This window comes from Vanellus vanellus (assembly GCF_965231255.1).
Source record: "Vanellus vanellus genome assembly, chromosome: 1".
NCBI classification, from domain to species: Eukaryota; Metazoa; Chordata; class Aves; order Charadriiformes; family Charadriidae; genus Vanellus; species Vanellus vanellus.
In genome coordinates this window covers 101,530,463-101,557,474 of record NC_138905.1, presented here as the reverse complement: position 1 = coordinate 101,557,474, position 27,012 = coordinate 101,530,463, and positions in this window count along the sequence as shown.

Below are 27,012 nucleotides of genomic sequence, written 5' to 3'. Positions count from 1 at the left end.
TTTATGCTGGCAGGCAACCGTTTCGTGCTCGTAAACTGCTTTGAACAGGCTGACAGACAGCATGAGTCACATCACTTTTAATAGCCTAGGTGTGCACTTCGTCTACTGTGGGGTTATTGAGAAGCAGTGGCCTAGATCCTTCATCTAGGAAGTCTTCTACTAAAAGCAAGTCTAACAGTTAACTGGAACCCATCTGTGCAGATCTGAGGTACGATAAGACAAAAAATATTACTACCAGAAAGACTTCTGTTAATATTTTCATTAGAAATAGGTAAGCCTGCTCACCACCTGAAAACACATGTTTTTAGTCATTATATAAACAAACTAATAGGTAAGGAAGAATTGATAGATTCATACTATGGAGGAAAAAATTAGAGTGAACTTCATCCTCAATTGGGCAGCACTGCTTAAATTAAGCTGCTTTTCATAACAAATCCCTGTACTTGCAGGATGAGAGAAAATCAGCAGAGCACACCACCACCCCAGCAGGGTAGGCATCATATGCTGGCGGCAGAGGTGGCACCAGCCCATAGAGTTTGCAGCCTGGAAACAGATTTCCCAGCAATTTGTCTATGGTCCGTTTGGAGGGGCAGCAACAGATATGAGCTACAGCATCTCTCTTATATAGAGAAGGTCTTTCATGCATGTCATCCTCACTTTCTGCATACTAATCCACGTTCACACTCTTTCTTTACTTCCAAGGAAGAGTTACAGAAAAAAAGACCAAACAAACAAAACAACAGCAAAAAAATCCAACACAAGCTTCAAGTCTACTTTAATGAATTCTCAGATCTGAAAACAGCCTGCAAAGTTTGCAAAACCTCAAGCTCCATGAGGTTTAAATCATTGCTGAAATCAGTTAGCTTAATTTATGATGCACTGCTTAACCAGCATCCTAATTAAACAGCAACTTCCTATAATCCCAGTAAAGAACAAAGCACAGCAGGTGATATTAGGTCACCAGCCCACATTTAAATATGTGCCTTCCCAGCTTTTTTAGTTATGCTGATTTTTCAGAAGTCAATCGAGAGTGGGGTAAAATGGATATAGATTGAAAAAAAATAAAATAAAAAAAAAAACCAAAACTTTTTTAGCATGTTCACTGTGGAGAAAGCTTTAGACAGATACTGAATTTGTATCTAAAGAATTAAAATTGTTTTAGAAGAAGAAGAAAAATTCACTATCCCCAAGCATTTGGTTTTCCACCTCTATGGCTTTGGTGGGCCTAAAACAAGGCAACTAGGTTAAACAACTGCAACTTCTTAAAATAAAAATCCTCTTTAATAGTTACTACAGACAGCTTTTCTCAAAAGGATGATTTTACAACTAAAGAGGCGATTGTGTAATCGCAAAACAGTGTTATTTAGTTTGATGGAAGAGCTAACGAAACATTCTTAAAGATTCTGAAGTGAAATTTTACACAAAGTTAGCCCCTCTCACCTTCTCAGTTGGGCTCTGGATTGATCTTAACTTTGAAAAACTGCCTTCATGTCGCAAAGAAAGAATTAGACTACTGAACTAAAAACTGGTGTAATCAATTCAATTAAGATTATAGCCAGATAATTATAGTCATACTACTACATAAAAACTGAATTACACATTATTTTGCCATACCTACTTTCTTCATCAGGTTTGTATTTTTTGAAGAACAAAGCAAATCCAGTTACTAAATACTAATCACATGACATCACTAATGTCATGTACTGGTTACCTTACTTAGAAAACTCTACTGGGGCAGATAAAGCTGCCATCTCTACTGCCCCCCCTCCATATTTTTGACAAAAACTCAGGCAATTGTTCAGTCCAGGCCTACAAAGGCTTGGTAATCTCTAGCCTGGCATGTTCTTTTGATTCTAAGAGCATATTCAATATGACCATGCAAGGGATAGAGTATTTCACATGATTTTGGGTTGAGCATCTAGTCAGATAACATAAGCACCTGAATGTTTTTTTGTTCACATCTTCACTTCTTCCCAGGTGTGAAGCAGAAAGGATGGGTGTTCAATGTCCACCTATCCAGACTCCTATTCCCTAAGCATAATCCCTTTTAGCAGCACATCTAAAAGCCTCTATCGTCCACTAGCTAGTATCATACTTAAAAGGCTAATTCTCTTTCTGTGGAAACATTTCTACTAGATTTTACCAGCTTCAAATAGTCCAACCAATCTTTTCATACATATTCTAACTGAGGGGAGAGCAGGGACTGGGGGAGGGCAGGGAGACTACATCAGCTGATTGTAACAACCAAAGACTTAGGAGGAAATATAATTCTTTCATACAGGCAGAGAGTCGTCCACACGCAGTGATGCGGAGTACTAAGCACGACTGCTCTGTACTCAGCCTCAGCCTGATCTGCCGGGCTGCTTTGTCAGCCCTTGCTCAATGGTACCACCTCAAAACAGGCTGACTAGGAAAGTTTACATACAAGTGATTGCAGATATTGGTTTTCATTCATTATTTACAGAGCGTAAGAGAACATTTGTCATTGGCCTTTATATTTAGTTGAAAACATTGTCACATCTATCTGAACACTGTTAAAAGATTTCGGGGCTTTGTAATGTGTCAAGTAGAAACATTACTGATAAGATAACCCAGAAGCATTACAATTAATTTTTTTTTTAACCAATACAGCACTAGTTTAAATGGAAAATTCTTCTCTTGTCTCCTTGCATCATTTTTATGGAGTTGGAGAATTGAAAATGTTCCAAAGCACTAGTATTTATGACTGTAAAACAAAACATGGTTTGCTGGAGGAGAACTTACTGTTTCAACTTTGACATCAGACTTGAAAAAGAATGGCTTGAGTTGAAGTATGTCTATTTTGTATTCTGCTTCTTGAACTAATGCCTCATCATTTTCTTTGCTAGAGCTGTTAAAAGTAAATTCTTCCTCAGACCAGATTCCAAATAAAATACCACGCTCAGTTGCATTTGAGATAAAAGATATCACGTATAGGACTTGAAAAAAAGGAAGACTCACCTGTAGCATTTTTGGTGGATAAAAAGCCCTAATTTTCTTAAACAAACAAACAAAACAACTGGTATAGGTAGCCCGTTACACAATCGTCAGTGGTAAATTTAGCAGGACTAAAATACAGAAAGATTCTTTGAAACACCTAGAAAACTCCTGAGGAGCAGCAACTCTCACAGAATAAACTAGAATACACAGCACAATCATTATACAAAACCAACAGCTATTGCTGTCTCCCATGGTTTTAATAGGACCGCTTGGACTGCAGAAATAGAATTGCTACCAAAGCCGAGTTTTGTTTCTCTTATATCTGAGGTATATAAAGAAGAAAATCGCTGCTTTTCACAAGGCCTCTTTGCCTTTTGGAGGGTATGGGACGGACAGGGGTCAGTGTTCTTGAGGTCATTATAGCTTTGCCAAATTCTTTACCCCATCCAGAATAGTTTAAGCATCACTTCAACAGGATGTATTTTCCCACAGAAGTTGGACAAAGAATGTAAAATTTGTTAATATAAATTGCTGTATAAAGCAGAGATAGAACAGTGTCAGAAGAAAGTTAAGAAATGGCCAGTTAAAAAAAAAAAAAAAAAAAAAAAACCACACACACCACAAACCCCAACACAAAACCAAACCAACCAACCAAAAGATTAAAACAAAACAAACCCAAAACATTCTCAATTCAGATCGGCTAAAAGGCTGTTTCAGAAAGCAAAACAACTTACAAACACCTTTCTAGATAACATACAAGATACCATAGAATTTACACCATTTATTATCTTCCACGATTGAAATCATGCTTTTCACCTTTGCCTCATTTTACCATTTTGCCTCTCTTCCCTTCTTTTTTTTTCTTATTTTGTTTATTTGTAAAACAGCAGAAGAAATGGAGAAGGCTTAGGCATATGCCTGACCCTCACATACTCAAAACCAGGAATGTACTTTGAGCAGGAAATTTCCTCCTTTTGAAAGAGGGTACAATAATTCATTTTCTTCCATTTTCCTTTGCCCAGCTCTGCTGTAATGTGAATATATATATGTACATATAGAGAGCAATATACACACTGACAGTGTCTATACATACGTATTTTCATGTAAGAGTGGAGTAGAAAGGCAAGAGCAATGTGTCTAAAAGGCAGAAGAGAAACAAGATAATAAAGCTGAAGATACTTTTCAGTTCTTCCATTCCAGGTGTTAATACTGACATTTTCAGCTGTTAGAAGCCGAATTTCTCCATTAACTGTTCTTAGCTATTTTTGGTTTGCATTTATAAATTACACTTCTCTGTGTTGAAACAGGTTCTGGAGGCCCAGGGATTCCTCTTCAAAGTGTGGGTGAGAGAGGCCTGTAAATCACAAACCTCTTAGGGGTGAGATGGGGGGAAGAAGAAGAGAAGAAAAAGGCAAAAGATTGATGCGGGAAAGATAAGGGATAGAGGAGCCGTGAATGCGTAAAGCAATGAAGAGTAAGACTCTAAAACTGCTAAAGCTCAAAGTGAACGGGCATAATTCCTGACTACCAGGTTCAGACCAAGGAGTTTAAAAAACAACCCAGTGGCGAGAATTGCTGAAGTCCTATGCAGCAAGTGTCTGCTCTCGTATACATACATCCAGCAACTGAAACAGGAAAAGGAAAGAGTCAAAGTGTAATGTAAAAACAACACAGCTGTCTCAAGAAGACTATTTTGCAGCATTTCCTGCTAATTGAATAAATACTTTCAAACAGCTGCCATTGTACTTGAGAGGTATTTCAGGCATATGCAGGAACATGCTTTCCATTTAATGGGATTGTATGTACCGGGTATTTTTAAATTCTGCAGTTGAATCACAGCTAAAACTGAGCCTGCTGAAACTTCATATATTTTAATGCAAGGGCTCTCTTGAAAGCCTCCAGAGATTTACTATAGTCTCAACCATATTTGTGTCGCCATATGTTCACACTGAAACCCCCGTCAGGACCAACACGCTGAGAAATCCGAGGAGAGAAACAAAGGATGCAACGTGTAGGCAGCACTCGTGATACTGTTACTGCAAGAGAAAGGCCGACCGCTGATGGCTTGGGTTGTGTCAGCGAGGCAGCAGCCTGAAGCTTTCGCAAGAACTGTACTGTGGACAACACTTGAGAAAATCAAAGAGTTAACCTCTCCACAAATCAACCGGCCACCAATCATGGCAATTATCATTCAAGACAGTGTTCTGTTTTTCAAAAAGGAAGAACACTGAGCTAAAAAAAGGGGGGAAAGACACTCCATCCTACATTATCAGGAATGTAAATACAATACATCTTCCAAGTTTAACTTTTTACTACACTTGGTCTCAAGAGATACTTGGCACTTGCAACACCCATTGAATTCCAAGGACTCAGAGAATCAAAGACTCTCTCCTCTCAGGAAAGAATGTTTGCATTTATAAATATGAAGCGACAAGTACATCAGATTCTATCAGTTTAAAATATCTTTCTTCATACTTAACCCCAGAATCTTTAATAACATGTAATGAAGTTGTAACCTACTGTCAGATCAAAGAAAGGATCACAGAAAGGGGAATCTTCTGAAAAGTACACTAAGACGGCTGGGCTTATTTATGCTACAGTTGCAACGTGATGCTTTCAGATGCCTCAAGTTTGTTGCAAAGGCATATTTATAACCAGGAAATAGTTCAGCATCTTAATACAAAGCATTCTGAACTATAGGACAGAAATTAAAATAGAAAAGCATGACCCATACATACCACCTGTTGCTGTTCCACCACAGATCATCTGCTGCTGAAGCAATCTACGGCTACCAGACACCTACAGTTACGAGCCTAACACTGAAGCAGGGGGCTCCTATGCACACATCTGTAGTACCTCCTTTAAGTAACAGGCTCTGAAACACACAAGCAGCAAGATGATACCTTGCAAGGACAGTGCATCTGCAGGCAATAACTGAAGTTTAACATTTTAAAGAGGGCATCGAGAGCGCTTAGACATTGAAATAGGCTTTGGTTTATAGCACAATATAAGTGAAAGTAACAGGGGGTTGGGGAAAGTTAAAAAGGAAAAAAAGGCTAATACTTATACAGCCTCAGTGTTAAGTTACCTATGCCTCCCAGAATACAAAACTTTCATGGACTTCAACAAGAAGGAAATGCAGTTTTTTCATTAGCTGTGATATGCGAATTTATTACTGCAATTTTAGGAAAATCATACCCTTGCAATCCACATAAAGTTTGCCTTGATCTATTGCTTTATTGCAAATACAAAATTAGCAGATATTATCAATGGACGCCAAAAGAATGTGCACCTTAAACCTTTCTGTGGTTTGTGCATGACACAGGAAAACAAACTGAGTTTACACCTGAACCACATTAGACCCAACTAGTGTGTGTGCTGCAGGCAGGGGGGGAAGCAAGTGAGACACCAAAACTAAACAAAAGGATTTGCAGCATGTGTGTGGGTCAACATCCTACCTTCCCAGCAGCTGCAGGAATTCAGTGAGATGTACACATTTCAACATTTTCCAGATCACCTACTGAGCGGACTGAAGTCACAACTGTCAAAACTAAAAGCCAGTATAAAATAAGCTTACATGCGGCTCCCCCTCCTCCACAATTCCTCATGAACTGAACACATAATAATTTCAATTGCTTATTAGCAATTATCTCAGGGCACGAAGGAGGAAGCTCACAGATTTGAGACTAGCTTCTGCACCTGCAGAGTCTCTATTTAGGTCATAGACAGAATGTAAGGAACTTAGCATAGAGCAAGTCTTGATTTCATTTTGGATTCTTCATGCAGATAAAAGGCAGGTTTTATCTCCAAAAATATCAGCCTAGAATCTCAGAATTCAGAGCTCAGTAAGTTGAAAGAAAACCCCAAATACTAGGGCATATTTTGCACTTGAGATACAGATGCGCAGCTTTTGCTGCTTCCAAGGGGAACCTACCTATGTGCAGGCACAGGATACTGTTCTGAGAAATCCCACTCTAACAGAAAGGTTCTGAACCCTCTCCCAGAAGGAAATATTGAGCACCACACATCTTTCATCTTATACCATGAGTGAATTTTAAGGGGAACTTATGCAGTTTTTCTAATGTTAGTGATGAATACATTTATACCCTGCACTGAATCTGAATTAATACCCCCTCCCCACACACACATACTCTAATCCTTTAAACTATCATCTCTCTTTTCTATTTTATTAGTACTTCAAAGTGTTCTTTGCAAGCAGCATTCCTTAACAGTAGCCCAAGCGCATTTGGAATAAAACTACTCTTACCGACTCTACAGCAAAAACAAATGTATTTGTGTACAAACTGCATTTGCAGCTATTCCAAGAGGAATTAAAAAGCACTTCATAATGCAAGGGGAACATTAATCTTAACATGCTGTTTAAATATTAATTTGTTTTCAAATTGCATATGCCGTATCTCTGGGCACGACACACTTCACTAAGAAAAAATAATAATAATACACAGACAAAGAGCAACTTGCATATGACTGGTGCTTTAGAGCACAATTACCTGGAAGATAGAAACAATCACTGTAACTCATGGTCAGTGGATCAGTCTCAGAAGGAGGAGTGACAGATGGGGATAGTTGCACTATTTCCCTTTATTATATTAGCAAGCCCACCAGCTGAGCTTCCCCTCATATTTAATGGATACGGTAAACAGAGCAGTGTCAGCAAAGAGGGCAAACCGAGTACTTTTAATGAAAAAAGGCTAGCTCTTAGATTCCTGGAAAAGCTAGTACTCTTCCATGTGGAAGTGTTATTGCATGGTCATACTTCACTGTCCCAGCAGTCCATTTCAAACTCACAAACTATCTCGAAGAATATAAGCAGAAAATCCACCTATTCCCTATGCCCCGGTATCACGCCCTGGGGCCCGATAGAGGCTGCGCAGGTAGGAGCTGGCTGTGTTACCCATCTCGCTCCCAGTATGGTTCACGATGTCAACAAAACGCACTTACTGAAGTAATGGAGGGTGCACCAGTTGAAAAAGGCACATGTAAAATAATTGCCTACAGAGTTCATTTCAGATCAAAGTGACTTTAGCTTGATTGTTATATAATCATATGGTTATGCCATGTACTGATTCAACAGGAAAAATCCTAAAGCCTTTAATCCCTCAATGGCAATTAGCACACTAGGCTTTTCAACCTGTTTTACTTCTCCTAGGTAGATTTTTTTTTTTTTTTTTTTTTTTAAGGAGCCAGAAGTTTCTGGTTTGATGCACAGCATTTCACTTCACATTACCTGCTGCAAATCCTCCTCATCTTTTCAAGTGAGTGTTTCCCCAGTCAACTACTGCAAACAAACATAGAGGAGCAGGGACAGGAGTGGAAGGGAATGTGGAGAGATAGGCCTTCTCTACCATTATTCCTTTATTATGCACAAACATGACGTATGTCCAAAGTAAATATTCATAAGATATGACTGAACAGTTAAAAGTTTACAAATTATGTATCAGAGATAGCTGGTGAATTGTTCTTCTCAAGTTACACAAACAAACTTGTATTAGTTGAGATACTGTTCACTGTAGAGAGGGAAGGCTAGTTAGCCTCTGGATTTGCCTAACAAGAAATGCCTGGAGACAGAGAAGCAGCAGCACATAAATGTCATATAGAGAAACATTTTTGACCAAGACTGGACAGAGAGCAACTAACTGTGCTCTGAGATGCTCTGAATGTAACTGAGTTTCCGTCTCCTATACGAAAAAAAGAGACACTTGTCTGTTTTTAAATAAGAATTTCCCCTCACTTCTGTGAGACTGGATTGCACTTTAAAGATTGCAGCACACTATTGGAGATCAGGTCAGATGGAGTCACTGGCATTTAAAATTCAATTAAAGGCTAAAACTATCATATAAGCAGTGATGAAAACTAAGCTAGTTTCAGGAAATAGGCATGAAACCCTTTCCATAGGAGAGGTTAAAATAGAACAAGTAATTAAGAGCTGGAAAGGATATTCTGCAAAGGCTTCAGAAATCTAATGTATTAGTCTGACACATATTAAACAGAAGATCCTGAGCCGCCGACAGGAGCCAAGGTTCAACTGTGAGACTTCAGAGCAACAGCTCTAACCATTTGTGCTTTCCACAGGTAATTACTGACAGCCCTACCATATCCTAAAGGGCTAATGAGGTACTATAATTTAAGACCTATTGCTTATTCTATGTGTCCCTGATCTGCACAATTTATTTCAAAACAGACACACCCGAGTTGCTCATCCACAACACAAACATTTGGTTCTCTTCACCGTGATAGGAGATGAACATTGCATGCACAATCTGAACCTGAACTGTTCAAATGAAAAGAATTTGGGTGTGTGAGGAACACAGTGCTTGACTTGCAAGGTTTCCTCTGCTAAAAGCTCCAATTGAAATATATGCTTCTGAAGCTTTGCACAGAAAAAACAACACTGAAAACTTCCACAACACCATATAATCTTTGATAAAGTGCCTGACAGCTTACAAAGTGCATTACTGGCTTTTATTATAGCAGCAGATACTAGGGAATATGATGGATATTAATTCCCTCCCTTCTTAAACCTCACTGGGCATTCTGCTCATAAAGCTTACTGCATCCTTCTCTCCAACACAATGGCAAAAGACAGTCAGCAACATGTCATGCAGACCATGCAGAATAGTGGTCCTGGGGAAGCCTATACCATAAATACAAGTTTATCCCAGAACAGGGAGCTCAGAAACCCTCTATGCTGAACAGAAATACCAGATTAGGAAGAAGTGGCAGTCATCAAGAAGAGAGATGTAGAGATAGTATTTTTTTAATATACTAATAAATAATATTTCACTAGCACATGACCTGGGGACCAAAAAAAAAAAAACCAAAAAAAACAAAAACACCACACACACCCCAACCAAAACCATCTTGTGAGATGAAGTTGGAAGTTACGATCAACAGAGGATGGGGAGAACCCTGCACACATATGAGATGATCACAAGGACTGCAACAGAATTTATTTTCATACATCAAAATGTAAAGCCATGATGTGAGCACAAGCTTCAGCAAAACAGCAGGCACCCATCAAATGGAACAAACTGAGGCTGAGGAGCCCCCAAAACAGCATTTCACAGATTTTCTAGTAGCATTCAATCTGTTATAGTGATAATAGAGACAAATGAGATCCTGTCAACTATCTCATGGTTATCTCAGAGACAGGAAAAGAAATGACCTACTGCACAACACGCTGGTGAACCTCACCTGGAGCAGTGCCTGAAGTTCCAGCCACCCAACCACTCATGTTCACAGAAGACACCAGAAAGGTGCAAAGAAACAGAATGGAAAGGAGATTTAATCTCTTGTTTATTTAACCTCACAACATGAAGGTTAAAGGGGCAGTTTGTAGCTGCTGTGTTTGTATGGGCATTTAAGTAAATGTAACTGGACAAGCAAACAGAAATGAAAGTAGGAAAGAAATGTTTAACTTAATAGATTAGGTTGAGGCATTTCTAACAGAATAAGCCACCAGAATTACAATAGCACTTGAAGACAATTTCTGCATCCTAGAGCAATGATATTCTGGTATAACTTTCTAATTGAAGCAGAAGGGGCAAAACCCCAAATTACTTTTAATGTGAAACTTCATTCAATGGCAAAGGTGTTTGTATCGATGTGGTACCCAGAGAGCAAGGCGTAGTGCTGAGCAACCAAGGAAGTTCCCAGAATTGTATAAGCTGTAGCACACTACTTCAAAAACACACCCCCAAAACCAACCAGACAACCAAAAAAAAAAAAAAAAAAAAAATCAACATACAGGAACACTTCAGAAACATGTCAGGAGCACTAAGCTTTTAGCTTAGCTGACCATCAACAGGGGCTTCAACAACAGCTACCTATTAGGAAGTGCCAGTGCTGTGCCTGGCAGAAACAGGTTGCTGTCAGAGTGCAGCAAGAGCAGAACTGAGAAATACGTTGTTTTTTTCTTGTTCAGAACAGAACTCATCTCAAGAGCTCTGCTTTGCTTTGATACCGTACAACAAAATGCAGACAAAAGAGGTACTAGGTGCATAAAAGCAGGTACGCTGCAGCATTTGGGTCTCCAAGAAACAGAATGTTTTTCAGAGATGCAAAGAAAATTATTCCTGGTCAGTTTCTGGAAATCTATGGTTTATCTATGTGCAGAACTACGATGGCTACAATTAAAGTAATCACTTTCCACAGTTTAGCACCTGTTTAAGGGAGCAAATAAGCTTCTCTCCATCCTTCCATGAGGGCCTCCAATGGTGACTCAAGGGGGAACTGTCCTCAACATAATTCCCTGATGAGGTTTTCCTTTCTCCCCAGAAATACCTGTGTGTTTTTTTTTTTTTCCTTATTGTTTATGTTCTTACAAACACCCCCTTGACTAACAGCAATATAGAGTCTTTCTAGCAGGCAAGGAAGGCTGTTCATGGCACTGCACTCATCACAGTATTACTGAAGCTTACACGCTCTCTTCAGGCTCTTATTTAAATACTAAGGAAGTTTAAGGGATCTTCTCTTTGACATTCGAAGGCACACCACCACCTTGTCACACGGCCTGACGGTACTGCACACGAGCTATTACTTCAAAGTCGTTTTCAATATTCTCCCACTGTAGTTCAATTCCCTTAATTTGTATTCATGAATTTATTTTGAAGCCAAATGTGTATTACTTTCCACTTGTAGGCATACAATTTCATTTGCTCTCTTTGAGACTACTTTAATAGCAGATCTAAATCCGTTTTGAATTTTACCTGCAGTTCAGGAGCGACCTCAATTTTTGATTTTGTGGCATCAGCAAATTCAATTAGTTTATTTCCCACATCTAGGTCATTGATGTTGGCTGGAAACAGAAGAGGTCAGAGCACTGACCTCCATGGAACTCTCACTGCCAGCCCAACGTACCTTCCCTGTTTCCTGTTGTGTAATTGGGTTTTACTCATTTTTATCAACTATCTCTAATGTCTGAACTTCACATGCATTGAACAGAAACCTGCCAACTAAAGCTGTCTCTTTTTCGAGCTGCCAAGAACATAATTACGTGAAAGTCAAAGTGATCACTGTTCATATTTGCTAGACTCTGAAAGAGGGGAAAAAAAAAAAAAGGAGAACCCGAACAAAGTAAACTAGATGGAGGATTTGCTTATAAGTGGTATATCGCATGGTATCAATACCAGAAAAGCAGAAAGATGTATTTAAGTAAGAGCTGGCTCCTAGAACAAATAACATTCAAGAACCCCACTTTAATTTTAAAGGACTGTTAGAAATCGCAAGTTAATTCAGGTTGGAAGGGTTCTTTGGATGTCAACTAAGCCCACCATCCCAACTCAAAGCATGTCTATTTATAACAGGTTGTTCAGGGCTTTGTTCAATCAGGTTTTGAATATCTCTAAAGACTGACTTTTCAAACTAATTTTGGTCCCTGCTCTGGTGTCTGACCTCTCCCATGGTGAAAAGTATTTTTTCTTCTATGAGAAATTCCAGCTCAATATTCCAACTTGTGTCTTTCACTGCATACCTCCAAGAAAAGTGTGGTGCCATCTTTGCTAAAAACACTTACACTCTTGCCAGCTCGTAGACCACCTTAAGTCAGGTCTACACATTACATTTACATGCCAGTGGAGAAGTATACAATTCAAAGTCAGACAGAATGAAAAGACAGAGCTGTCTATAAGACAGTTTACCACAGCTATGCTTAAAAGCTATGTGAATGACTCTGCCTCATACAAGACCTCAGCCCTTCCGAGTGAGCACGGCATCTGCAAGACTGCAGTTTGTTATGGAGCTGATGGCCTCCTACACCAACAGTCAAAAGACAAGTGTTCCCATCATGACTGGCACATTAGAGATTTTCTTGTGGTACCTTTTGGCATCACACCATTTTCCATTCCGCACCCACCTCCCATCCCCCCCATCAACTGAGTTTCTGCAGGTACAAAGCTTATAGTAGTCTCACGATTTCCACTTCTATTGAGTATGTTACCCTCTATGTAAAATCATGGCTAAAGGTACACTAAGTTGTAGATTTATTTGGACTTGTTTCCTAATAGAACCTTTGCTAAAGCCTTGAATCCTAAATAATTTTTAAGTTGGCCATTTCAGAGACAAGTCCTTTTAATTCTGAAATTCCAAAGTAAAACAGAGGCATTACACAAACTATAGGAAAGACGGTTAGAAATCCCAACATGCCATTAATGAAAGTCTAGCTGAAGATGTCCACTAAATTGTTCAACTAAAATTTTTCCTTCATGAAAAAGTTAGTAGGCATCATCTCCTACAAGTCTGTAGAGCAAACCCAGACAAACTTGGCAACAAGATGATCATTGATCAACCACTAGTTGATGACTTACATACTCAACGTATCAAGTTCACTCTACATCCCGTACAATGAAGCATTCCAAGTTGGGGCTTTTTCTGCCATCTTATTAACATAAGAAGAAGAAAAGAAAATTTAAAGATTAATAGATCTTTTGCAAAACAATGATCATTCAGCCTTGGACAGTTTGCAGTAAAATGACCTTGCAGACAGAGCACCTGTAGTAGGTAAATGTAGCTCTGGGAAACTAATTTTTAAACAAACCTAATAGTTGGAGACAGTATTGGAAGTTCTATTTCTGGTTAATCTAACTGTAATAAAAACATGAGGCATAGATAGCAATAAGCAATACTTTATATTGATGTAGCCATAGAAAAGACCTTTTTGAAGCTATTATGCAAAAGTCTCATCCCAGTCATCCTATTTCCAACTGAGAAGTGAAACAAAACTGAACAGATTGACAAACAAACAAGAAAAAAAATAAATCAATGAAACCCATCTAACACTTAGCTGGAATGAATCACATTCTCATCATTTTCTGGCTATCTCTAGATGACCATAGCACTTGAAGAAAAAAAAAAAAATAATCTAGAACTCACAAAGTTTGACTACAAAGAGATTAATTTTGATTTAAGCAGCCTACTACACACTACAGAATGCATGACTTTCTAAAACTGTGATTGCCATGAGTCAGTTATTTATTATTTTACCAAACCACAATTTCCCAACCTAAAACAAGTAAATAGGGTTATCAGTACTTGGGACCAGTCTTTAAGTTTTCTGACTCCTGCATTTACAATGATCACCTAGGTTCTATCTCAAGATAGATTACCCAAATTTTCCAAGGACGTTTTCTGAAACACATTGCTAAGTAGCTAGGGCTGCAATTTAAAAAGAACTTAGAAATACTAATTCCTTCCATGTCTAATGCAAGAGGCTTTCTGAATTGTGAACTGGAGGCAGGCATTTTGCCGAGTTCAGCTAAACAAAGGAGCAAAACAGGGCATCTGCATGATAAGACCCTGGTCACTGCTCAAAGAATTCCATTTATTCCTAGCACTAGAGCCAAGGCTGATCACTCCCCAGTGAAAACAGATACTTCACAAAATCTTCATAGCAGTGCATGCTATCGGTACTGTTGTTAAAACTGTGGTCTTGAGATTATTCCCTCTGTTTTCACAAGGCTTTCCATATGCTTTTCTTTGCTGCTAGCTCATTTGGCAGCATGCTAGATGTTGGCACTCTGCAATAATATGTGAGAAAAGTGAAAGATTGAGAAAAATAATATAAATACTTCCAAGCAGAATGTACGGAGGAGGGAAGAATAATTATGCAACGATATCAGAAGATAGGGATACTGGGAATCGTCAAACTGCCAGTGGAAAACTCTCACCCTATTAACCATGAATACAGCATGCCCGTACTAAAAGCTCCACAGCCAAAAGCAAGTGGCAGCTTAGCTCAGGAATTAGAACAGGCCTTGTAGGCTTTGGCAGTGCTCCTCCTTAGACCACGCAGGGAGACTTCAAGTGTAGACAGCAGCACGATGAGTCATGTACACCAGCTTGAATGTGCATCCCTAGCAAACTGCCTAGACAACCAAAGCACACGCTGTGCGATTAAAGGACACATCTTGTGGATTTTAGCTTTATATTTTCACTAGTCACCTAGATTCCTCAATCTTCTTTTGAACTGTTTCCAGCTCCTTTATTCGTTTACAGATAAAAGAAATGCGGCATAGGGCTATGTGATGACAACCCACAAGCTAGTATAGAAAGACAATTGAAACTAGTCTTCCTCTTCCCATAAATGAGATGTTTCTGAATATTAAGTGTAGATCAAAGAACACATTCTTTCTTTCACTAATAAAAGTCCTAAATGAGGCAATGAAGGAATTTGGTCCAGTTTAAGTTACTGTAACATAGATGCTTTTTTTTGTTTTAGGCTCCAAACACTTTTTGAATAGGATGCCTTATAAATAGTTTTCTATGCAAATCCAAAACCTTTTCAATCTACAATTGCAAAGTTCACTGCATCCCTGAAGGCTTTTTATGTATCAAGAAATTGTTTGGCTATACAGGCCACAGCAGTAGGCACTGGCATTTGAAAGCTATGACGTACGGAATTTTCCTGCATTGTCATGCAGAACCATTGGCCAGCAATTTAATTAATGCAAGCCTTAAGAAATTTTACTCTATTCTCTCTCTCTCTCAAAAAAAGAAAATGTTACAGAAAGTTTTTAAATAAACTCTCCAAGATATAGAAAGAAATATAAATATTGCCAGGGAATGGATGAATTGTGGAGGAAATCAAGGGCATGAAATCTTGTCTAATGCAAATGTAGTTGAAATGCAAGAATAAAATTACTGTAGTTTTCACCTAGACAGGTAAAGGATGACAGGTAAACATTTATCACAAAAGCAGTTATAGAATTGGATTTCTATCACCTATCAAAAGATGAACTACGTAAGGAATGAAGCTCAGAAGAGTTTCAAACAGAAACAAAGGAAAGTTCAGCTGAATCTAAGCAGAGGCAGCAGAATCTGGCACATATGTGAGGGTTATATTGAGGTGGTAGTATACTTCCAAGGCAATCTACATTAACAACTGTTAACAGGTGCTGGTTTTTTCTGCTGCAAAAGTGCTGCACCATCTCCTACATATGTATAATCATCCAGCTTGCATCTTCTCATGTGATTAGACTACAGGTACTAAGCAAATCATCTCATAGTAGTAAAATATTTCCCTCTTGCTATTACTTAGATGGAGCTATGACCAACTACTGCAGAACAGAAAATAATTCCCATAATGTATTTCTCCTGCCATCACTAATGATGTGCCATAACTGACATACAGATTTGCACACCATCACACCACAAAGGACCGCATATTTCTCCAGGGACAGGTATGAAATATTCTTAATTGCAAAGCTGTGGTCTACGCTGTAGTTTTACCTCTCCTATGACAAGTTATAATTCTTTGTGCATTCGGAGCATATCTTTTGGATTCTACTCTCAGAAGGGAAATTAATCCCTTTTGATGTATTTGAATCTAAGAATTCCTGCTTACCCATGCTTACTCAAAAACTAAACCAACCAAAAGAAAAACCCCACTAAACAAGCCTCACAAAAAAAACCCTTTTCAAACTTCAAAAAGGCTTGATACACCCATCTGTTCCAGCTAAATTCTGCACAACAATGAGAAAGAACCGCACATAAGGAGTTTGATCTCACACCTCTTCAGGTCATTGGGAATTTTCTCAGTGACTTGAATGGGAGGAAGATCAAGCCCAGGGAGCACAGCAGGGCAGCCGGTTGTCCATGAGGTATTGATTGTACGTCTTGGGTCCTTTTTGAAATACTACGTTCTACCCTCAGGCTAAATAGGCTGGCACAGGTGATCTACACTGAACAGAATACTACCAACTCAGGTATTCAATGAAAGACTCACAAAATTTGGCATTTCTCTTCCTCCTCATGCACGGATTCATGTAGCTGTGTAGGAATCTCAGTTTCAGTACGAATATGTTTTTAGCCTTGAGTTACAGACAGTTTGAAAAGTCAAAGCCTTAAAGGTTCAAAAAACAGAAGGCATGCCAATAATAATTCTGAGGCTCACGGGTTTTTTTGCAGATCAGAGTTGTGATTTTCAACCCTTTAAGATAACCACCATTAAAAATACAGTAAGTCTTTTAATCTTTGATTTCATCTACTAAAAATAGGAAAGCATAAAAGTAGAACTATATATATACAATCTAAGTGGGTGATAGTTATGCAAGCCCCTTAACTCAGATATAAAAAAGTTAGAAAAGTTATTTTGATTAACAGGAAGTTACAGTATTCATTACTTTGGAATCTGAGTATTTTGCAATGCTGTAACTACTGCGAATGCCTAAACACACCACTCCAAATGTTAGGTTAATTCTGACACACTGAAGAACTGCTTTGAATACAAGTATAGGAAAGCATATCCCTATGAAAATATGAAAACACAGCTCATGGAAAAGAAACACTCCTTCTGCAACACTGCAAAGATGTGATATAAGTCAAGTCTAAAACAAAATTACAGCTATTAACTGAATGGGGACATAATTTTAGGTTACATCAACAGTTTCAGACTGTAGCAAAAGTCAGGTTACTTTGGAAGCTATAAAAATCACATTGCACTAATCAACAGAAATAATGCCACACAAAAATTAGAGTGGAAGAGTCAAAAATATCTTGGAAAAACTCACCTTGGGGCAACAACAGCAAATTCAACTTTTCAAAATTTGCTGGAGGAGGGCATTTTCATGAACAACTTTATTCGTTCCAAAATGCCTTTAAAAATAAGGAAATAGGTCAAATTTTTTTTTCCCCTTTTCACTCCAAGGAAAAAAAAAACAAGAAAAATATATTTCAGACAGAAAACTGAAACAGAGCTGTGACAGATGGTGTATGATTTATACTTTTTAATTTACTCTGTATCATACTCCTTTAGGAAAGATGCAGCTGGTCACTACCGAAAAACGTGTTCTCTTTACTTGCAAATTAGGTGAGGTAAAGGGATGAGTTAAACTTTCCCAAAGCAGAGATGATACAGGCAGGAAAGAGAGAAAGTCAGAGAGGCCCATTCAATTGGGCTCTATAGCATTAATCTAGACTAGAAGAGTCCTGTGAAGAGCAGGAAGAAAATTCAGTCCCCTTGCATTGTAACATTGGTGGTTTGAGAACCGCTACCAGCTAATCGGATTGAGAGAAAAACTGGCAGGAAGATCCCATCCCATGAGGAGAAAATGGAGAGCAAAGTGGATTTGCTTGTAGACACCTACTGTTCGTATTCTGTGAGAGTGTTTGTGTCATTAAAAGATCAATAGTCTAGTTCATCTTCAAAAATTTTACATTTACTGTTTTGGGGACACTCACTGAAGAAAACTGTGTAAACGGAACCATCAAAAAGCACCGAGCAAGTTGGAGTCCCATCACTCTGTAAAAACTCAGTAATGAAGATGAAAGTGACTGTTGCAGGAAAAAACTGCTCACCTCACATGACTGAAATCAAATCAGGATCAAAGGGGCTTATTGATTTATTAACAACATGTAATTAACTGGGAAGCAGAGAACTACATATTCATAATCAATATCAACAATACAACGGAAAAACCACAACACTAGACACTTACAAAGTGTTAATGAACACCTATAAATGTCTAGACACCCATCTGCAACCTGTCCCAAAAAGCTGTAGTCACCTGCACGCATACACACCGGCCACGTGGGCTACACACGCACACCTCCCCTTCCCAGCATGCACGGGTCCCCTCCTGGCACACCCTCCTGCCCGCAACGTGGGTGCTGCAGCAGCGCAGCGCTCCCGCTGCTGCCCATCCCTTTGCCAGACACCATGCTGCCTGGCCTAGGCGGAGACTAATTACCAAGCGGAGGCCACGTGGACTTCCCCACAAGCAATCAAAATCGAACCCCTGTACTTCGCCGGTTGGAAAACTAAGTGCCTGCCTTATGCTGTCTTCAGATGGTCTGTGACTGATAAGATCATTGGGTAATTCAGTTAGTAAGGGACCTCAAGAGGTATCTAGTCCAATCTCCTGCTCCGATCATGTTCAGCCGTAGGATCAGACCAGGTTGCTCAGGGCTTGGCCCAGTCAGGTCTAAACCCTCCAAGGATGAAGACTGCACAAATACTCTGGATAACTGCTCCAATTCACTGTCCTTGAGATGAAAAGTTTTTCCTTGTAACCAGCCTGAACTACTCGTTTCAAGTTCTGCTCATCTATCATCTCTACCACGCATTGCTGTGAAGGGCCTGGTTCCATCTGCTTGATAACCTCCCCATCGGTATGGGCAGGCTGCTCTCAGGTCCTCCTGAGGCCATTTCTTCTCCAGGCTGAAAAAGCCCCGATGCCCCAATTTGCCACCACAGACACAGCCCACCTCCACCTGAGCACTTTAGGCACTAGGATACATTTCCCTTGAGCTTCTTTCACAATGCTCCTGAAAAATAATTATTCTAAGATGTGGACAGTAACACACAAAGCCAGTAGTGCAGGGGACACACTATCAGGATGTTCTGCTTTACTGAAGACTGCAGTTCAGCATGAGATAGAGAAGCAGCCACAACCAGCCAGGTTATCTGGAGATAAACATTATGCAAGACAAACTGAAAAAGCCTCTCCCATAAACAAAGAATATAGACTTTCCCATGGCTTAGACAGAGAGTTAAAATGGCAGGAACAAGATTACAAAACAGAGTACTTCCACTGTCAGCAAACAAAGAACCCCTAGTAATAGTACAGCCAAGTCCCACTGAACAATCAAAAATAGAGTTGGTTGACTCTTAAAAGAGCATTAGGCCATAAGTTAACCACCAGCTCTGATCTCTAGTTGCCCTCTCGACAGATGATGCTTCCAACAGAATGCTACATTTTAAAAAACAAAATATATTTAGTTACCCTTGAAGACTGGCACTCTCCCAAAGCCCTCTGAGAAGGTATGGGAAATCTACCTGGCCCCCTGGAGTGAGCTGCAGAGAGAGCAAGTAGCAGGATTGGTCTTCAGGGTGTTACAGAAAGGTAATCTTACTCTAATCATTTTTGGAAAGTCCAATCAGGCCCTGGGGATAACAAGGTCAAGCAAGTCCTCTATGGACAACAACCGCTAGTGGAACAAAGAAATAGCAGAAGAAAGTAATAGTGACCTCTAAAAGCACAAGATGCTACTTTATCAATGAGGGCTTGGTGCTGTTCAGAAGCAAAAGACTCCTAGGTGTCATCAAGCCCGGGTATCATCACCAAGAAAACCACTCAGTCACGCACACGAGTTCCCTTTTATCCCACCCGTGGCGCACCATGCTTTTACAGAAGCAGTCATCTTCCACGTTCCCTGCCTTGACAAGACTGTAAATTCCACCTACTTAAAAAGCAGGGATTACACCATTAATTCTTAGCAACAGAAGACTCAGAAATCCCTCTGACTCTGACCTGCCATAACACAGGCCACATAGCAAACACCTATGGTTCAAAGGCAAGCTCTATAAAGCATGCTTAGCATCCCAGCAAAATCCCAGGGCGGGTGGCAGTACATTCTAAATAGTCTCCTCTCCTCTGAATGACCTGGACAGAAAATGCACGGCCAAGTGAATTTTTAAGGCTTTACAGGGATGCAGTTAACTCATCTCCCCTGGGAAAGCTTTATAGACCAAAGATCTTAACCTCTGTCTGTAAACATAAGACAAAGCAAGGGTCTGAGACTCAGAAATCAGTCCAAGCTGTTTTAAAGTTCATACATGAAAGGCAAAAGTATGCCTTGAAGGCAAAAGTATGCCTTAAAGCTAACAGGTGATACGATTTGATGTCCTTTGTAGATTTCAAATAACTTCGGTGATTATGTAAACCAAATCCCATCTCAAGCAAAAAAGCAAGTGTTTGAAACAGGCCTGTTACCTGACTGACTATTCTGTTTGCTAATTGACATACAGAAAGGCCATTCTGCTTCTGGCACCCTTCCAATCTAAGAAGCATGTATGTCCTTCCACCATGCAGCCCTGTGGGGATCTAACCAGAACGGTGTCAGCATACCAGGTCTTTCCCCAGCACAATTTCCAGCACAGATATTCAACGCTACAAGACAAATGACTGCTACAAGATGACAAATGTACAAATCTAAGTATTAAAATTAGCAACTACTGAGGAAGGAACTGGGCTTGTTAAATTAAAAAAAAAAAAAAAAAAAAAAACACAAAACACTGAACAAAATGTGTCTATCACACTCTAAATGGCAAATGAAAACTAATCTCACCCAAAACTCAATAGTCCACTAAAGTTCTAAAAAATGAGATGCCAGCGAGGATCAGCAGAACCTGTAAAACTCAGAAAAACGCAATCTGAAGTAGAAAGAAGAAGGTGCACTTACCAAATAACAATCCTACTTTTTAACATCAGGGTTCATTATTAGCACTCTTGGAAACATTAGTAATGTTTTCATACAACCAAGACGACAGGTACATATACATTTCCCACCTGAAAATACCATACCCACCACTAATTTTATATGCTTTGAATTTATTTCGTTTTATTTAGAGAAACTTGGTATCTTTGTACCATTGTATTATCCCTGGGCCCTCAAAAAGTGAAGCTATCATTTACTGAGACACAAATTCATCCTACTAAGGATGAAGAGCAGTTTCCATGTGCATAGTCAAAAGCATCCGCAGGAAAAAAAAAAATTAAAAAAAAAAAACAAACAAAAGCTACATTCTCAATCATCAGACAAGCTTCAGAGTAGAGACAGCAGTTGATATAGTCATGAGAAAACGAGCATCATATTAAAATCTCTCTGCCCATTCTTGTCTCAGCAGTTAATTCCCATTCCTACAGATGGCCTGCCTGCTCTGAAAGCTTTTCCGCAGCACCCTCTGCAGAAAACTGTGCCTGGAATGTCAGCAACTGAAAAGAAGGCGGAAAAAAAGTAAAAATCAACATGCCGTAAGTTGCGTTCATATTTTTGCAGATATAAGTTTCACAGCGTGAAGCCTACCCAAAAGCACCACCCAAATAAATGAGATTTTGGCTGCATCTGCTTGCCTCCGATAATACAGTATATGCTGGAAAACAAGGAAGATTAACATATCTACCTGTTGCAAAACACACTCATTTTGTAACACATTTGTGATGGGAGACCAAAGGGCAATAGCAGAGACAATCCTTGGTAGGGGAACGCTTAACCCAGGGACCTGACATGGTGTAAAAGGCTGCACCTTACAAACGTGTAGGGACCAGGTTGGCAGCTGGGGCCCTGCATGTCAGCTGGGCAAAGAGAGCGAGTGTCTCATTTCCCAGCCCCCCTGGCCTCCATCTAAACTGGACCAGAGCCTGCATTGGTACGCACATGTGATGTGTGTGATAAACTCAGTATCGTTTGTTCACCAAACCTAAAAACTTACATTTCCACAAGAAGGCAACTGCTTAACAAGAGGTGGCAAGATGGCCAACATTTTACTGTGTAAACAAGATATGCATGATTGTGCAGGCAAAACTAAACTGCAGGGTCAAGTTATGTAGACAAAGTATAATAAATTGTGAAAAGACTTGAAGGAAAGAAACCTTCACCCCAAGACCACTGGCAATACTAGTGTTTAAGATATTAATTTGTGCAATTTTAAAGGTGTTTGTTTAGTACTGCCAGAGTTTTAAAGATACCTATAGCACTTAGATAAATACTTTGAGAAAATGTTAGATGAAGAATCCTTATAGAATTTACTAACTCTTTAGAAAAAGGGGGGGGACTGAGTCAAAGATATAGTACTAATTAACTAGTAGTAATTCATAACCTAAAAGACAGGCCTGATAAAAAAATGGACGAAGCAAGAAGTCTTGAGGCATTGCCAAGGACAGCTCCTGATAACAAATAAAAGAAGGCCTTGAAAGGCGGCTGAAACCAACCCTGCAGTCTGGACAGAGACCAAAAAGAAAAACTGAGTCTGCGCAGGGACAAAAGGTTACTTGAAGTGATGAAGAAGAATTTGCAGCCTTCATCCTCAAGACCCTCAGCGACCACCACCACAAAGCATTGCGCAAGCGCAGTTAGGAGGAGTTTATGAAAATGACTTCTTAAAGCTAATTTTAATACGAAGCGGGGATAGGTTATGCATATGTATAGCCGTATTAAGAGATCTATATATTTGAGAAGGCCGCTGCATTGAGTGCGCGCCGTTGGTAGAGTGAGACTCCCGGGCCGCCCAGCGCTGTTTTGCTTGCTGCCGCTTGCTAATAAATACTCCAAATTTTAATTGACTCTGTCTCACGTCAATTTTGTGAGATCAACATATAACAATGTGTGTCACAAAAGAGAAACTGCAATCCACCCACTATACCTGCCTTTATTAGTAAGTACATTTTAGGCCATATGTCACTGAGTGCTGAGACAATGTTCTTCTGGCCAGCTCAAGCTCCTCCATAACATAAAAGATAATAACTTCCTATTTTATTTAATAGCATTAGGCACCCCAGTAGTCCAGAAAAGCGAAGGTGTTTGTTTGTTGGTTTGGTTTTTTTTTTTGGTTTTTTTTGGGTTTTTTTTTGTTTGTTTGTTTTGTTTTTTGTCTCATCTTTGATGTCATCAAGTCAGAGTTTACACAGCTTCTACAGAAGACACAACAAAAGGGATGTGTGAGGTTCAGGCACACCACAGATGCACACTGAGCTCTACCAGACAGCTGAAATCACCCACAGGGCACTGAAATAAGTTTATTCTCACGTGGAAACAGAAGTAGCCACAATGCTAAAATGGATTTGGAGAGCAGAAATTAGCTTGCAAGTTATAACTAAAATGCTGCCATTCCAGCTACTTCAAAGCAACCACAGATTTACAGCAGCATATACAGCTCTTGGTCTACCCCACCCCTCCTTTTTGTAACTTTTTTAACAGGATAATTACTTCTGCAAAATTAAACTGATGTCTCTCCCTCTTTCCTTACAAGATTGATTCCATGAAGTCATTTAATGATATTCAACTATTATGTCAAGCATAATTGACTAACCTAAGGTTTAAAGACATCAGCTATTATTAATGAAGCGTTTTAAAACACATTTTGCTGACTTGGCCACAGCTAGAATTTATAACAGAGCTTTACATGCTCACAGAGCAGCCTAGAAATCTTTTGCTGGATTGCAACAGAAGTCTTACATATAATCTATCCCTTGGGGTGGGCATAGGAGGGAAGATGGGGCTAAAGCACAGAAGTTACACATGAGAAATATTTCTAAAATATAATTTCAAAGGCAGCAAATGCTTAAAAGATGAAGTTTTTGCAAAAATTTAAGCAGCAGACACAGATATTACACTGCTTTTTCTCCTACTGAACAGGGATTTCTGTGTAAGCTAACTCCGACAAACTAGCTCTAGAAGGTACACATGTAGAAAAGGGAAAGGTTTCGGTTTTTTCTTCTTGACTCTCTGTAGCATCAACATGTTTCTGCAATCCATGACAAAATTCTAGCCCTATTTACATTATGAGTTTTGCCACTGACTTTTGCATGGAGGGAGGCAGCCAGCAGGAAATCATGGATATTAAACTTCCCTTCTTTCAAATGCAAGTAATCTACTGGGTGCTTAGATGTATAAACTTCTCCTTATCACTATGTCTGGCTCTCACCTGTGGCAGGAAGCTTACAGCTTTTCAAGAAGCCTACAGAAATATTCAATACTAAAATGAGACTGGAGTGGAGACAGCATAGCTCCAATGTTGTGTCTTCAGGTTGCCTAGGTTGAATTTACCCTGCAAAAATGACAACAGGTTGAATTTTATTCATATATATATTCTGATGCACATGCATAGAACCTGATTCTTTGGCTGCTTACTCAAGTTTTAAAAACACTACACTTCATCAGAACCACTTGCTGTTTGCAGCTGTAGAAAGCAAAGACCGAATCAAATCTGAAAGTTTTGGCTTCTTGCCATTACAAATACTAAGATCAGCATTCAAGAACAGCTAAGTAGATAAGATACGGTGTGCCTCTCTCATGGCAATTTTAATAGTCAGACATCAAAACAGCAGCAAAAAATCACCGACAGGCAATCAGCAAAACCCAAAGCAGTGATGAAGCCATTTTCCACTTTGGTGCTATACTGTTTAGTAATTAACATCTGTTTCAAAGTTTTATAGGTGCTGGGAAAGTTAGACATTGCTGATGCCCTTCCAGTGGTGCCCATTACTTTTCTCTGGCCCGGAAGCTGAAGACAACTATCCCTTGATCCCAAATTCCCAAAGAACCTTCAAAATGAAAGTGCAAGACTGGCAAAAACCCCTACAATTTTAGTACTACAAGAAAGTGCAGCAAACTCGTACAAGCCCTCCAGTTGGAGAATGAGGACCACAAATACACTGAAGTTACGCTTAGGTGGGCTGATTCATAGGAAAACTAAAATCTAGACATATCTTACACAAAGCAGGACCTCTCTCCAGAGGTGTACCACATCCTAGTGCAAGTTTCACCAGGGCGAGACAACACAGTAGTTTGCAGTTGCAAAAATCATTCTGCCTCCAATACCCAAATCTGGTGCTTTTGTTTTGTTTTTTAGGGTTTTCTTTGTGTTTAAAAAGTGATATGAAGTTAAACTGCAGACAACTAGGACATTATCACTTCTAACTCAAGGATATCTAGGAAAATGGGCAGTGGAGCCAAATGTGCTCTTCAGACTCTGTATTTTAATTCTGTATTGTGTTTCCTACAACCAGGTTGCCCCAATTCTTTCTTCATGGAACCAAGGGCCAGGAGGCAGATCCAGCCCTCTCCTTAAACCTCTGAATAGAAGGCATTTAGAAAAAGACCATTCCTTCTTCAGCAACATGATTCTGCTATGGTTTTTTTCATAACCATGGTTATGGACATCATAGCACAACAGCTTGCCTCTGGAAAATACTACCATCAACGAGAACTGGGGGCACAGAGAGGAATTTAGCATCCCGTGTGCTTGGGTTTTTACAAATCATTTGGTTGAGCCCACTCATGTCTGCCACCTGTGAGGGTAGATTAAAGGGAGTAATTCTGTTATCATCTGGCCTAATGTGAGGCAACATCAGTGAGGCTTAAGCAAAGCTGTCCCAGTGCGAAGTCAGTGAAAGCACAGCTCTCTTTGATAGTTACCACTAGCAGAGGTGTGCTGCTGTGTCTATCACGCATGCTGTCTTCATGCAAAGACATTTCCCAAGATGTTCTCACAGGAATGAGAATTAGAAGCAGCAGAAATCAATGCTCCTGCTAGTCTTGATGCTGGTCTTGGGAGAGGTTCTCGATCAAGCGTCATTTCAACCACTGTGACAATAAAATCTCCTTTCAGAAGAATTATAACTGGGTGATAAAAATGAGATATCAAACAGTTCCTTGATAACCAGTGAGCAGGAAGAACTATCCCAAAACAAGCCAGGGAGTAAAATCAACCAGAAGACTACAATAAAAAACAAGCACACATTTCTACTGCAAAAGGAGAGACAGTCTGTAATCTTGCTGATATTAGTGTCTTCTTTGGTCCTGTTGTTTTTCATTTGTTACGTGGGAGCACTTAAAAACCTCAGGCCTGAATGAGGTTGCCATTAAACAAAGATAATAAAAGCATGCAGCTCCCACCTGTTGAGCACAACAACTGTTGTTAAATTCTTTAGAAAACATTGCTATGGAGACATTTCTTCCAGCAGTCCTTTTAGACACATTCAGGTTGAGAGGCAACAAAAATTCTATTAAAATGGCTCATAGAAGTTAAATGTCTTGATATACTGCATTAAACACATCTACCAGATGACCTGGTTTTGGTGTTTCCTCTCTGTCCTGTACGTGTATTTTTATTTTTTTTTTAATTTAATTTGTCTTTTCATGTTATTAAAGAGCTAACACAAAAACCATATTCTACATCAGTAATCCAGACCAGAATTTGTATATAAATGCAAAGATCTACCCTTGCAAGGAAGAAAACAGTGCTCAGCATTTAAGCCACCTGCCTAGGTACATTTGAGACAAGTGATTATTTCATAGAAAATAAAACACAGTTTTCTATAACACAGCAGTTTCTTATTTTATTTCAATCATTGAATACACTTTTGCACACAGTATTTTTTCCCTTTGAAGAGCCAAGAATCATTAGTAACCTTCACTGTCATAAGATCCATTAGATTTTCTAAGTAGTGAATGCTCTTTATTGATTTATCATTAAAATTAAATTAAGTGATACCATTTTAATATTGAGTTCAGTAGTACTGTTCTACTATATCTTGG